Source organism: Bison bison, unplaced genomic scaffold (genome assembly GCF_000754665.1).
Source record: "Bison bison bison isolate TAMUID 2011002044 unplaced genomic scaffold, Bison_UMD1.0 scf7180017864533, whole genome shotgun sequence".
In the NCBI taxonomy this organism is placed as follows: Eukaryota; Metazoa; Chordata; class Mammalia; order Artiodactyla; family Bovidae; genus Bison; species Bison bison.
Genome location: NW_011495082.1, coordinates 9709730 through 9719178, shown reverse-complemented (window position 1 = coordinate 9719178; position 9449 = coordinate 9709730).

The following is a 9449-nucleotide window of genomic DNA, read 5'->3' as shown; positions in this document are numbered from 1 at the left end:
CTGGAGTGGGGTGCCATTGCCTTCTCCGAATGAGAGGTAGAGTAAAGCCCTAATATTCCCAATGCCTAACCTGCCACCCAGGTAATGGCATAAGTTGCCCACCATAAGCCCAGGTTTTTTTTTTTTTTTTTGTCTTCTCAAACGTTCTCCTTAAACCATAGTATATTGTTGTTGATTTAATATAAAGGTAATAGTTAAATTACTTGGCACCAGCTAAAATGAAAGGATAAGCCTTGTTTACATTATGACTTAAAGAGAATTTATGAAATCTTAAAGAGAATTTATGAAATTCTGAGGGGCAAGAAAACTCTAGTGAAATCTAGAAAGCAACATTTTTTTTTGAACTGATTAGTTAAGAAACTATATTTTTGTGGGTCAACAGAAACAGAAGAATAATCAGTATTTGTAACTGGAATGTTTCCCACATTGGGAAAGATCTTGTTTTTATGGGTCATTATGTCGAACTCTTCAGAATTGTGAGAAAGGTCGATGGCTCTATGAACAAAAAGAATGAGACACTCAGAAATGTGCAACCCTGGCATAATGCAAGAAGCAGTGAAGTATAGCATAATATAAAAAATACAAAACAGACACAAAAGCAGAGTTTGTTTTGTTTTGTTACACATGTTTTAGTACTCACTAGCTGTAGCCTTGAAATGGAACAGTCTGTTAGTAGGTTGCTACACAGGAACAGTCACAAACTGTACACAATTTGTAACTCCCCAGGCTGGACTCTAGAATTAGGAGGCATTTTCTGCCAGTGCTTTTTATTAATTCACTGTGATTTCTAATAAATTACCCAGTCCTCTTGCATTAATGATGATTACAACAATGTTTTGCTAACGACCCCACCATGATCTCAAAGATTTTTTTTATTGTAGGAGGACAGATTGATTTAAATAGAGTCACTGTTCTAAACCACCATGCTAGAAATGTCACAGGGAGAGGCCAGCTGAGTTGCTCAAGCTGGCCTCAGGATGACATTGCCTCAGTTGAGTCACATTTTCCAGGGCTCATTCCTTGGTTTTTGCAAGCCCTGAAGCTTTATTTTGTTAGGGTGTCCAGAGTTGATCATACGTAAGGGTTGAAGGTTGTGCTAACCCAATGCACAAGAGGCCAGTGTGTAAACTATTTATTCATTTATAGTCACAAGGTTAACTATCAATGGGCCTGGAAATCTAGGATATGTGGCCAGCATTTTCTTTTCCCTTTAGGTAAGTCTACATGGGAAGCCCTTCATTACCTTCTCAGCTCAACAGACATCTATAAAGCACCTAAGGTACAGGACCTTTTGATACCAAGGTGTTTACAATTTAATTAGAATTATGGCAGCATTAAATTGTGTATGGAGACATTATTTTCCAGAGCAAACTGCAGTAAGTGAATGTATGCCTTGATCGGTTTTCTAAAGTTCTATCTTCTGATTTTGACAGGTTTCAGCCCTTTGAAAGTAAAACTGTTAGTCGCTCAGTCATGTCCGACTCTTTGTGACCCCATAGACTGTAGGCCTGCCAGGCTCCTCTGTCCATAGGATTCTCCAGGCAAGAATTCTGGAGTGGGTTGCCATGCCCTCCTCCAGGGTATCTTCCCGACCCAGGGGTTGATTTCAGGTCTCCTGCATTATAGGCAGATTCTTTACTTTTTGAGCCACCAGGGAAGCCCAAAGGGCTGATAGCTGTCTGCATGATGGGATTAGCTGTGAAGATTATCCAGTAGCCATTCACAATTTTGTTGTTGTTCAGTCGTGTCCGACTCTGTGCCTCCATGGGTGCAGCGCACCAGGCTGCCCTGTCCCTCACCATCTCAGAGTTTGCCCAACTTCATGTCCACTGAGTCCGTGATGCCATCTAACCATCTCATCCTCTGTCCCCCTCCTTTCCTCCTACTTTCAATCTTTCCCAGCATCAAGGTCTTTTCCAATGAGTCAGCTCTTGAGAATCATGGAATTCTCAAAGGCACCATATTCACAGCCACCTTCTAAGTATGCTTCTTAACCAGTACTTAAAAGGAACTTGATAACCTGCTGAACAGGTATGCAAACAACTGTGTATAATGCACCTGTATTTTGTACTTCTAGATTCTCATATCAAGGAGTGACCTAAAAACTTGGAGTCTTCCAGAGCCAGTCTGGACCCCATCACCACCCACTACTCAATAGAAGGGCATTTCTCTGGCAAATTCTTCTTAAAAACTTTATAGCCAGTTTAACCCACCATGCCCTGTCCCCTGATATCCTTGTTGCGGGCCCAGCTGTACCTTATCCTGATCATCTAGGTTAGCCCATACTTTGCTTTGTACAGAAAGTTTTCAGTTTACCTTGTGGAATTCCAATCTGAGTGGAGGAGGAGAACCAGACCATTACTTCTCCATCCTCCTAAAGAATTTCTGTTCTCTGAGATCCAAGAGAAACCAAACTCCCACTTCTCTCTCTTTCTCTGTTGCTGTCCCTGGGTGGCTAAATTTTACTGTAGAAAACCACAAAACTCTGCAGATTAATGGTGCTACAAATTCATGGTCTCCATTCTTCAATCAGGCATTTGGTACTGCCTGGCAAACGTAGTTGATGCTGTTGTTTTCCAAAGTGGTCCAAGCCTTCTCACTGTCCACCACCTCTTCATCAGGGAGAAAAAGGAAGCGTCAGGTGGGGAACTGTCTCAGCTTCCCACTGCTAAACTGACAATTTTACATGCAGCCACATACATCCTTTTCTTTTTCCTTTAGTCCCAGTACAGTAAATATCCTTTATCTTACTCAAGGCTCGTTGCTTTGGTGGTGGTGTATGGGCTTCCCCTTTTGACACCGGAGGGACTGCTTTCTTCTGTCTTCACCGTTTACCTCTCTACTCTTCTTTACTCTCAGCATTTGTTAATAAACATGTCCAAATCTCCAGGTACTATTCTTTCTTCCCCCTCTGGCTGGAAGCAACTTTTTTAAAAAAAGTTTTGAGTTCTGAGATACTTAGTTCTCTAACTTGTCAGGACTTGTATACTGTCTATAATAAACTTTCTAGTGTTTTAAAGAGACTCATTTTAGGTGCTACAAACTTGCTTACCTGGAAAATGATTGTGACTGTTAGAATTCATGTATTATAAAAGTTCTTATGGTTAAATATTGTTTTCTTCCTTAAACTTTTAAATTATGAAATCTATAAAAAGTACAAAACATAGATGTATATAGTTAATGGATAACTATAAGACAAACAATCATTTAGTCAACATTCTAATAAGGAAATACCCCCAACCCATGTATCCCTTCTGGATCCTTTTACCTTCTCACCCTTCAGAAGGTGACCACTTTTCTGAATTTTATGGTAATGATTTCTAAGCTTTTTTTGTTTTTTAATGAGTTTAACTCTTTGCCCGAGGCCTGCTCATCTCTTACCTCCACCTTGCTCTGTTTGCTGGAAACCTAGCTTGTGTAAACTATATTCATAGGCTCCTTTTCCTTTCTGCCTTTTAGTTGCATTTAGTCAATGGGAAGATCAAAGGGAGCAGAATGAGAAAGGATATAATCCCTTCCCTGGCTTCTCCTACAGCATCTCTCCAAGGGCTCACTGGGCTCGTTTCAGTCCCTGGGGTTAGCCGGAGAAATAGAAACAACAGGATATGTAAGTGTGTGTGTATGCATATAAAAAATACTATATGTATATAAAAGAGAGAGATTTATTTTAAGGAATTGGACCACGTAGTTGTGGAGGCTTGATAAAAACAAAACCTTCAGGTTAGGCCAGTAGACTACAGACCTAGGGGAGAGCGTATATCAAGTCTAAAGGCCGTTTGCTGGCAGACTTCCTTCTTAGGGGAAATCAGTCTTTGTTCTCTTAAGGCCTTCGATTCATTGGATGAGGCTCACCAATATTATGGAGGGTAATCAGATAACACCACCCTTATGCAGAAAGCAAAGAAGAACTAAAGAGCCTCTTGATGAAGGTAAAAGAGGAGATTGAAAAAGCTGGCTTAAAACTCAACATTCAAAAACCTAAGATCGTGGCATCTGGTCCCATCACTTCATGGCAAATAGATGGGGAAACAATAGAAACAGTGACAGACTTTATTTTCTTGGGCTCCAGAATCACTGCAGATGGTGACTAAAGCCATGAAATTAAAAGATACTTGCTCCTTGGAAGAAAAGTTATGACAAACCTAGACAGCATATTAAAAAGTAGAGACATTACTTTACCGACAAAGGTCCATCTAGTCAAAGCTTTGGTTTTTCCAGTAGTCATGTATGGATGTGAGAGCTGGACTATAAAGAAGGCTGAGCGCCAGAGAACTGATACTTTTGAAGTGTGGTGTTGGAGAAGACTCTTGAGAGTCCCTTGGACTGCAAGAAGATCAAACCAGTCCATCCTAAAGGAAATCAGTCCTGATTATTTGTTGGAAGGACTGATGCTGAAGCTGAAGCTCCAATACTTTGGCCACTTGACACCAAGAGCTGACTCACTAGAAAAGACCCTGATGCTGGGAAAGATTGAAGGCAGGAGAAGGGGACAACAGAGGATGAGATGGTTGGGTGGCATCACCGACTCAATGTACATGAGTTCGAGCAAACTCTGGGAGATAGTGAAGGACAGGGAAGCCTCAGTCAGTTCAGTCGCTCAGTCATGTCCTACTCTTTATGACCCATAGACTGTAGCACACCTGATCTCCCTGTGCTAAGTGCCCTAATTTTTGGCTTTGATCCTGGGACAATTACAGTTACCAAAATATGTAATGACTATCAGTGATAATGTAGGACAGTTGCTAAGGTCAAACATAAAGTTTTGAAAATCTCTATTTCAACTCCTTCACTTTACTGACTAATACATTTGAGCTGAGGGATTAAGTGATGGTAGTTCCTACAGGTGGTCAGATCAGGCCTGACACTAATATCCCAGGGTCCCTTGACTTTTAATCTTAGGATTCCCATATTCACATCACATCATGTTACCACATTATTTTTTATGATTTTTCCAAAATTATTATTGGTGTGATTTAACAAAAAAACTCGATACTTTAGGTGGGGGAATGGATTGAGGGTGAAGAAACGTCTGAAAACTAAAGGTTACTGAGTTGACAAAATTTGAAAAGGTGTTAGCTTTGGGGATTAAATCTTTCTTCTGATACTGTTGCTAGGCTTTCTCCCTAAAAACCGTCGTCCCTTTTCTTCAAAATGATGTCTGGCAGGACCCCTATCCCTTGGGCCTGCAGTTTTCATCACAAATGAAGTCAGGCACATTCACCTCCATTTGCTCTTCTCCACCGTCAGGTCCAAACACCTGGGCCTGAGTGTCTGGGATTTTAGGCAGAAGAGCAGTCCTCTGGGATGGCACTCAGCCCCCAAGGGCATGCAAAGTTGGGGAGGAATAAGGTCTTGGAGAAGGCAATGGCAACCCACTCCAGTACTCTTGCCTGGAAAATCCCATGGACGGAGGAGCCTGGTAGGCTGCAGTCCATGGGGTTGCTTTCACTTTTCACTTTCATGCATTGGAGAAGGAAATGGCAACCCACTCCATTGTTCTTGCCTAGAGAATCCCAGGGATAGGGGAGCCTGGTGGGCTGCTGTCTATGGGGTCGCACAGAGTCGGACACGACTGAAGCGACTTAGAAGCAGCAGCAAGGTCTTGGAGGAGAGGCCAAGACAACCTCTGCTAGCTGCCTGTGCCATATCCGGCTCTGGGCAGGCTACCTTTGCGCAGGCCCTGAGGACTGCACCTCCCAACTCCAGGGGTTCTCAAACCTCCTGGAAGCTGGCGACTGTACTCTGTCCCAGGTTTCCTCATCCCAGGCCTGGCTTCACTCCGACACGTGGACATCACATGTCGCAGCATGTGCTGCAGAAACCAGCCCACAGGTCTCCCATCACAGACGTGGAAGGGGGCGCAGGCAGGTATTGGGGTGCCCCTTTGCAGCTGGGCTGTGGTGGAAATGACGGCTGCAGCCAGGAGGACAGTGAGGGCTCCAAAGGGCTGCTGCGGTAGTGTCTGCATGCCGGGCAGGTGGGCGGCCTCCACCGGGCACCTGACCTGCAGGTGGTCGAGGGCCACCCGGAGCCCCGCCGCCCCCTGTGTAGCCTGCCCTTCCAGGAGAGCTGGTCCAGGTGAGGCCAGCACTCAGCGCAGTGGGCACAGGAGCCACAAATCCCCGAGAGCAGTCCTGTTGATGATGGAGAGAGAAAGGGATCTTTCCTCTTCATACTGGGCAAGGATGAAAATTGAACCAAGACAGTGTGAGTTATGGAGAATTACACCATGAGCCTGAAGGTAGCTCTAAGGAGAATAAAGGTGAACGTGAAAAAGTGGCTCAGTTGTGTCCAACTCTTTGCGACCCAATGGACTGTACAGTCCATGGAATTCTCCAGGCCAGAACACTGGAGTGGGTAGCCTTCCCTTCTGCAGGGGATCTTCCCAACCCAGGAATCGAACTGGGGTCTCCTGCATTACAGGCAGACTCTTTACCAACTGAGCTATCAGGGAAGCCCTACAGAATAAAGGTGCTGAGTTAAAAAAAAAAAAAAAAAGTACTGATTTTGCCTCAGAGATGAAGCAATAACTATATGAAGGGGCGTATGCCCTTGACTTAGTTGTTTTTTCTTCTCACACGTGTGCTTCCTTGACATTCCATAAAGTGGTGGCCCAGTCTCCTTGTTATAGTACAGCATGGTATAGTTATCACTGCACGGGATGACCCCGTTCATTCGCTGTGCCTTCTCCTACTGTAATACAAGCTCTATGAGAGCAGCAATCCCACCTGTTTACTTACCACTGCCCCCAGTTTCTTGCACAGTGTCTGACGTGTTTACCAAACAAAAGCTTTTCAGACTTTGGCCTCCCAGAGTTGACACCCTTTCTCATGCTTGCATAGAGACTTTGTGTTACTGCTTTTATAATATTTAATTGTAATTGTCTTTGAAACTGTTTTATATCCCCCGCGACAGGGACTTTTCTTGTTCATGTTTGTGTCCCAGGTCCCTGGTATACAGTGGGCACTCAGATTTTGATTGAAAAGGTGAAAGCTGTCCATAATAGAATTTCTGATATATGAATATTTTTCTAAATTTCTTAGACCATCTTAGAGTATTCCTCATATTGTTATTGTCTTCTTTTTCTTTCTGCTCTTGAAAGTCACTCACTCCAACTAAGAGAGGCAGTATGTTGAAGAGAATTCAAAATTTTGAAAACAGAATCTAGACAAGAGTCTTTGCCCTGCCACTTCCTCGGTGGGGATACTTTATAAATTCCTCAGAGCTTGATTCATCAAGCTGGTACAGAGATAAAGAATCCGCCTGCTAATGCAGGAGATGTAAGAGATGCAGGTTCAATTTTGGCTTGGCAAGATTCCCTGGAGTAGGAAATGGCCACCCACTCCAGTGTTCTTGCCTGAAAAATTCCATGGACAGAGAAACCTGGCAGGCTATATTATATGGGGTTGCAAAGAGTCTGACACAGCTGAGCAGTTGAGTACACATGCACAGGTAGACATAGTAGAACTTATGTATGGCCCACAAAATCCCTCTGTTTTCTATCTTTAAATAGAATCTGAAGAAATAATCTGGCTTTACTACATCCTTTAAAAGAAAAACAAAACTTGCTTTTCCAATCTTTTAACTGCCTAGATAATGCATTTTAGATATGTTTAATTTGGGGTTTTATCAACTTGTTTGTGTGAAAATTGAGTACTAACTGCAAACTGATGGTGATGGTTTAGTCACTAAGTCGTGTCTGTCTCTTGTGACCCCATGGGCTGTAGCCCACCAGGCTCCTCTGTCCATGGGATTCTCCAGGCAAGAATACTGGAGTGGGTTGCCATTTCCTTCTCCAGGGGATCTTCCTGACCCAGGGATCGAACCCAGGTCTCCCGCATTGCAGGCAGATTTTTTTCCCAGCTGAGCCACAAGGAAAGGCCAAGAATATAGGAGTGGGTAGCCTATCCTTTCTTCAGCAGATCCTCCTGATCCAGGAATCAAACCCAGGTCTCCTGCATTGCAGGCAGATTCTTTACCAACTGAGCTATGAGGGAAGCCACCAACTACAAACTGGGCAGATGCAGTTGAAGTCATTGGTCGAGGGGACTTCATTTTAAAATAAAGGGCATTGTTATTATAAGTATTATCTATAGTCTTCATTGTTTAGGACTATAGGCAATTTATTATATTTTAACTTGTAAGAATTATTTTTATACAAGTTACCTTAGATATACTTATGAGGATTTTTTGGTGCTGACTGAACACCAATGTTGTCTTGTGGCAAATTTAGATAAATTTGCACATGGTGAATTATATCTTGTCTGGGCTCAGCTCTAAAGAAATGTCATCAACTTGCTGTAGATGTGTTGTGCCAAAGAAAGAGTGGAATGCATTCTTTAGTGTTTTAATTTTTAGCTCAGGACAGTTTTCTTTTTTATACCTATGTAGAATTACATGGAATGACCAATTTTTAATTTTTTATCTTGTTTGAATATTATTTTGACCAGGGAGATCTACTTAAGCATCTAGGCAATTAAGCTGTACATTCTGTGACTACAGGGGAAGGGACCAAAATACAAAATCTGTTTTTAGTCATGCCTGGCAGACACTACAACATGAAGTAGATGAATCTGAGAATCTAACCAAAGGCCGTAAAAATATGTGGACTATGGACACTTACATGTGTTTAATATTGCTTTTCCTGAAAGGTTGCAATTTTAGGTTGCCTATTTCCAAGGTGAAGATGTCTATCAGAAGATACGTAGCTGCTCAAAAACTCTTATTTGCAATTATGTCTACAGATTTGATGAGGGAGCTGTAAGAAAAGATTTAAGTCTAAAACATAAATTTATATCATAACTTTTCTCAGGCTAAAATAAGATCTTTTCAATCAGAAGAATATTTTATCTTATATGTAGTTACTTTTTTCAAGTGTTATGTAGAATACAGTTGTGAAACATTCACTTCAAAATCTGAGCAAGTTGCTAATGAAAGAAATGGCTTTTTTGGTCCATAGAAGATAGCAAATTGTTTGATTCTGTTCCATGGGGTGTGAGTTCCAATAGAGCAACTGTTTTCATCTATTTTATTCACTATGCTATCACATAATAGTTGTTTAATATTTAATGACTGAAGGACATACCCTTACCATTATTACTGGAATAACCTTAGTGATAATTTTTTACCAAAGTTGTTACAGCATTTGTTCATCGGGTTATTTCCTTTCATTGTTTTTATTAAATATTGAGAAGATACATTTATAAATTGCTGCAAGAGATAAAGATTGTAATACTTTGACACCTGACACATAAGTTTTAGAAAATATACACTGCCATTACCTTCGGAATCCTTGTATGCCTTTGTCCAATCCCATCTCTTCCTTCCTCAGAGGTTGTAAGCACCATCCTGAATTTTACGTTTATGCTTCCCTTGGTTTTTTCTCTATAGTTTTACCACATGTATGTGTATGCCTAGTACATTGCTTAGTTTTTTTTTTTTTTTTTTTT